The 6,380-nt window shown below is 33.8% G+C and overlaps 2 non-coding genes across 2 annotated transcripts; both read right to left on the bottom strand.

Annotated features, from left to right (window-relative positions):
* Positions 1 to 959: 959 nt before the first annotated feature.
* Positions 960 to 1,038, bottom strand: LOC137819930 (small nucleolar RNA R160). The gene has a single exon (XR_011082490.1). It is a non-coding gene; the product is annotated as a small nucleolar RNA R160 (small nucleolar RNA).
* A 264-nt stretch (positions 1,039 to 1,302) lies between these two features.
* LOC137819931 (small nucleolar RNA R160) lies at positions 1,303 to 1,382 on the bottom strand. Its single transcript, XR_011082491.1, has one exon. It is a non-coding gene; the product is annotated as a small nucleolar RNA R160 (small nucleolar RNA).
* Positions 1,383 to 6,380: the final 4,998 nt, after the last annotated feature.

Here is a 6,380-nt window from a genome sequence, read left to right as displayed (position 1 = left end):
TGTGGTGAAATATATTCAGTTGCAAAATCGAAAAACAACAACATACGCCAATCAAATGGTTTCCCCCACTCATAAAAGGCAGATCAAAACTGTTTAAGTCCGTCTAAACTTATCAAACGACACAGATGATGAACCTTGTGAAGACTTCAACCACATTCAAAATATAAATTAAAAAAAAATCATTAGATTTTTGACAATTAACAACGATAAAAAATGTTTCTAAAAAAAAACCCAGACAAATAGTGATTCCAATCCCCAACTAGTTATAAGTAACTCAAACCAGGTACCAAGATATTACATGTTATGTACTTGAGCAATCTATTTCAATGATTGCGATAAATATAACTAGAGTGTAGCTTCCTAGTGATGTTGTAGACACATTTAGATGCCGTCCAATGCCAATTAGAAGACAGAATTGCAATCCCACATGTTCTTCCCCAGTTATACTTCACGAGTCATTATAAACAGACAAATAAAGCAAAACAAAACCCAGGGAAAAACAATTTCTTGTTGCACCATGCTCGTATAATCTGACAGATTATTACACATCAGATTAAGAATTTTGGTGCTTGTGTTAAGTAAACTCCCTTTATTTCCTCAGCAGTTTGACCTACATCTAAGAATCTCATTCACTATCAGATGAGATGCCAACATTAAATTAAAAGCTTTTATTTCTATACAAAGCACATTTAGCAAGCCAGTGGTGCAAGAGTGCAGGTGTACATTTTGTCAGAAGAATATCTAACTTGATTAAATTTCCCAATAGCATCAAGATGTTCACGGGGAGAAGGATGAAAAAAGGTTGACAAAATGCAATGTCTAAAGGCTTCTTTCTAAACAAAAGAAGGGGAATGTACTACAGCCATTAGAATTTGATCCCCCTTCTCACATTATCATACAGGAAAAACAAACCACCAATTAAAATGAGAAAACACAACTGTCAGTGGAAACACAAGCTAAGCAATCAGAGAACTTTGAAGACCATTTGAAATGATGATTCCACATCAGATTCAGATATTAAAATCTCATCACTTTGCTAGCCTTTGATAGTTCATTTTTTTCCTTGTCTACTTCTAATAACTGAAACCAAATCAGAGAATGCAGCATCAACTGCGATATCAACAAATAAATAAAAATTTCGAATGATATACAACTAAAGCCAAAAAACTTTGAAAAATACTAAATGCTATGCATCAAATACAAACAACAAGGACTTGAAACACTCATTGTCACACCACCACCAAAACATTCAAAAGTAATTAACCCATCGAACCAACTAATCTAATTACAACAACAGAGTAAAGCAATCAGAGAACTTTGAAGACCTTATGAAACAGTATATCCTCATCAGTCTCAGACAAGTTTGATTTCATCATTTCGCTTTGCTCATTGAATAGTACAAATCACTGTAACACAAACTATTTGGCAAAAACTTGAAAATTGGGCTAAAACAGAACACCCAATAACATGAATTTCGATTGCCAAGGATAAATTTTGCACCTGAAAAACCCTATCTCGTAATTTCCTTGCATCTAAACTTTGAGATGCAAAGGGCTACATGGTGCATCATGTTATCAATCAGTGTCAAAACCGAATCGAATCAAATGGAACAACAGAGAAAAAAAAAAGGTACTAAGGCGGCACCGTGGGAAAGCATATGTAAAGTAGTTGGTTAGATTTGTGAAGCCGGTGTCTTCATCTTTATATATACTACTGGGAGTACATGGGCAATTAGGGTTTAGTTTTTTTTCTGTTTCCTTTGTTTGACCTAAACAAAATAAATTTTAAGTTTTGTTTTCTAAATATGTTTTGTTTTCTTCTATTTGTAATATTTTTTATTTTTTGGATTCTATTTAGTATTTTTGTATATGAAAAAAAATAGACTCTACTAAGAATTCTCAAAATATTTTAATTTTTCTTTTAATATTTTAAAAAAATTATCACAAATTTTACTTTACATTTGAGTTCAATAATATTTTTTATATTGTTCTAAATATGTTTTATTTTCTTCTATTTAAAATCATTTTTCTAAATTTTTGGATTCTAGATATATTATATTGTCTCTATTCTCAAAATATTTTATTTTTTCCTTTTAAACACTTTAAAAAGTTATCAAAACTTTTATTTTACGTGCAAGAAAAAAATCACTTAAATAAGTTTTTTTTCTTGAATACATTTTGTTTTCTTCTATTTCTAATAATTTTTCTTATTTGTTATTCTAAAAAAAAGTTGACGATATTAAAAGAACTTTTTTCAAAAATATTTTTTTAAATACTAAAATAAACATGTACAACTTTTATTTACGAAGACCTATTTACTTGTCCATGTAATAGGGATGATAATTGGATGATGCGTAAATGTTTTTCATTAGTTCAGTTCTTGTTGGTTGACCTCCTCGTCGATTGACCTTGACGACAAGCTCTAGTCCAATCTCCTTCTTTTAGAATATGTTTTATCTCTTGTAGCTCTGGAACGTAGCTCCGTTGAAGTGGAGGGGGCTCTACCTATTGAGTGCACTCTAACGATCAAGTCAGTAAGGGCTTACTAAAATTTAAGAAGTATTCAGTTTCAGTCTCAGAAACAACGTACCTTTTAGCAAGCCTCTTTTATAGTTTATCTCTTGTAACAACTTTCTCTCATGAGAATCTAATCTCAACTGAAAGCATACTCAACAGGAAACACATTCTGTTTATGGACGCTTTATCTCAAGGTGCTACAACAGAAAATAATATTATCTCTAAGGAGAGCATAAAATAATAACAGAACAACCACTTGCCAGCAGAGCACCAACTTATGTGCCAACATCAGGGGAATATTTTGCTTACGTGGGCACTTTACTCATTGTTCAACGTTATCTTTTATCACACATGCAACTTAACCATTATGTGCCCTATAACACACGTACTCAAGTTAAAAGAAATATTTACTTGACCTAGGCACCACATGTACTATACATACCCGTGGGTTCAAAAATACCCTTTACTAGTAGCCTTATACTAACGTATAAAACGGTTATTTTAATTATGCCACAACGGGCTTACCAATAAAACTGAGCCAAACTCATGGCTTGCACCCTGGGCCCAATAACCGAGTTGACCTACCTACTCCATGCACCAAGCTCCGACCACTGAGCACTGAGCACTCTGTCCAGTACACTAGCCCTCAAGCTCGAGCTGAGCTTGGCTAAGCAAAGAGTCTTTCAAGTGTTTTGGCGGCTGACACGACGGTTTCTCAGTGGGTAGGTGATAACCCAGTAAACCTCAACTAGCTTAAGCCAATGCATGTCCCGTTACTTAACTTAGTAAACCTCGACTAGCTTAAGCATATCAACTACTGTAAATGCGGAAAACTCGTTTCTTTAGCTAACTCATCTCTACATCAAGAAATCAATGCTCAATCTAGGCATGAAAAACCTTGGGGTTCGCAAAGAACCTACCTTTTGACGAACCACACACACACCTAGCTAAGGCAAGCTCATGCTCACTCTCGACTTGCATAGGTGTACCTCGCAAACTTGGCCCAAGTAAAACTGTGGTTGATGGCCAATTAAGGGATGAGTGACCGAAGTGCTTAATTATTTGTAAACATTATCTACTCATACCCTTCGAGCTCTTTATCATTTACCAGTAATTCCACTTGCTATCTTTTAATTACCTTGTCATATTTTGATGCTTTTTGCAAATCCATGCCATATAGAGTTCGACTAGCTTAAGCACAACAACTTGTGTTAACACACATGCGCTTAAGTATAACAACTACACATACGGATAACTTATCACTTAAGCTAACTCGTTTTATCATGGAATAACAAAGATAACAAGAATTCATCTTTAACAAATAACTAACCTTTTGTTGAACTATACCTCATAGCCACTACAAGCTAATGCTCAAACTTGGCGTATATAGGTGTATATCTCGATCTCACTCGATTTTGCTATGTCGAGTGCTTACTTAGATGTTTACACTTTCCTTGGCTTGACTGTTTGACTCTACGTTGAGTAAAGTTCATTCATTTCTGAGAGTGTCTGAACTTGGATACTTGTTCGTATGCCAAGCCACCCTCCAACCATCGTAGGTATAGGTGGGGGATTCCACTACACATTACGCACCGAGCCAGGTCGACTTACCATGCATTTTATACAACTTAGTGATAGTACTCATCTATAGAGCGCCTAAACTTGGATGGTCATAATGACACCGAGCTAAGTCGTCTTACCTGCCTATAGATGACCAATTTACACTCAGAGTGCCTACTCGGATAATCTCACCGAGACAGATCGACTTACCTGACAACAAAAAATCAACTTATACATAGGGCGCCTACTCAGATCATCTTACTGAGACAGGTCGTCTTACCTGTCAACAGAAAATCAACCTACACGCAGGGCGCTTACTCGAATAATCTTACTGAGAATGGTCGTCTTATCATGTGCCTGCTCGGCTAACTATGTCATATGAATGTATGCATAAATGATTTGCCAACTATACTGACCTTTACCCTGAACGTTGCATGGCTAACATAATATAAACTTGCTAACCTTAGTGAAATGAAACGCATAAAGGAATAAAATTGACTCTTAACAAATAGACTAACCTTTTGATGATCAACATGCTTCTAGTCGGTCAAATAGTCCATTACTTCAACTTGATCGGGTTGATCCAAGCTCAGACTTAGTCGGACGATGAGTTTTGACTATACTTGCACCTAAGTCGGGTTCTCCTACTGTGTGATCACTGCATTTGTTCCAGGTTAACTCCCCTCACAGGGCGCCTACTCAAATAGCTACATCTACTCTGGGCTAGGTCGTCTTACCATGTGTTAGTTCAGATGACCACACCTGTTTCAAGTCAATTCATCACACAGGGCACCCATACTCGGGTAGCTATGTCTGCTCCGAGTTAGGTTGTCTTACCATGTGCTCAATCGGACAACTTCACCCCCATAAATTTCCCATAAACAAGTTTATTACTTGATGACCTTATTAAAAAACCCCTGAGGCTTGCTGCCTTCCACGTTCATGGGATGACTCCACCGTCCTGAATTTCCAGCCGATAAGCTCCGTCGTCCAACACTTCTATGATCTTGTATAGTATTGTACTGCCTTTACTGTCGAGCTACAGTAGGATATAATCCTTTGTCATTCGCGACACATCAGTTATGACAAATTTGTCAAAGTGTTTGATCTTTGTTGCATATATCTCCTTTTTTCTTTTGCCATAGAGTTAAAATTGAAATATACGTTATGATTAATAAAGTTTACTAGAACAATGATTGTAGACTGTGAACTAGTACACCAAGTAAGTTCCCAGGAAAGAGAGGTGGGTCACCAACGGACGCCCTTAAATACCAAGTCTTTCATCGCCAGAACTTTCCTAGACATCTACTATTACACTATTACGCTCTATATCCAGTAACAAGAATAGTTTCTCCTGTATGATAATGTTGATGATGACAATATCACAACAAATTTAACTGATAGTTAATCACTCACGTCCTCTTCATGATAACAGATTTACATATATTCGTTATTTTCATAATAATATGATAACAAATTTAAACAATAATAATTATATCTTTCATATTCAGACTAATATCACAACAGACTTAAAAGACAATAATCATTTATGTTATCTTCATAATAACATGATAACAAATTTACATATATCTGTTATTTTCATAATAATATGATAACAAATTTAAACAATAACAATTATATCTTTCATCTTCAAAATAATATGACAACAGACTTAATCATCTATGTTATCTTCAGAATAACATGATAACAAATTTACATATATATGTTATTTTCATAATAATATGATAACAAATTTAAACAATAACAATGATATCTTGCATCTTCAGAATAATATCACAACAGATAAAATATTTCTTTATCTTTTATCTTCAAAATAATATCATAACAGATAAAATATCTCTTTATCTTTTATCTTAAGAATAATATCACAACAGATAAAATATCTTTTTTATCTTTTATCTTCATAATAATATCACAACAAATATAATGTCCCTTTATCTTTTATCTTCAGAATAATATCACAACAGATAAAATATCTCGTTATCTTTTATCTTAACAATAATATCACAATAGATAAAATATCTTTTTATCTTTTATCTTCATAATAAAATCACCACATATAAAATATCACTTTATCTTTTATCTCCAGAATAATATCACAACGAATAAAATATCTCTTTATCTTTTATCTTAAGAATAATATCACAACAGATAAAATATCTCTTTATCTTTTATCCTCAGAATAATATCACAACAGATAAAATATCTCTTTATCTTTTATCCTCAGAATAATATCACAACAGATAAAAATCTTTATCTTCTATCTTAAGAATAATATCACAA

Source organism: Phaseolus vulgaris, chromosome 10 (genome assembly GCF_051622355.1).
Source record: "Phaseolus vulgaris cultivar YP4 chromosome 10, ASM5162235v1, whole genome shotgun sequence".
Taxonomy (NCBI): domain Eukaryota; kingdom Viridiplantae; phylum Streptophyta; class Magnoliopsida; order Fabales; family Fabaceae; genus Phaseolus; species Phaseolus vulgaris.
Note: the sequence above shows the minus strand (reverse complement) of the source record. Positions and strands in the feature narration are given on the sequence as shown.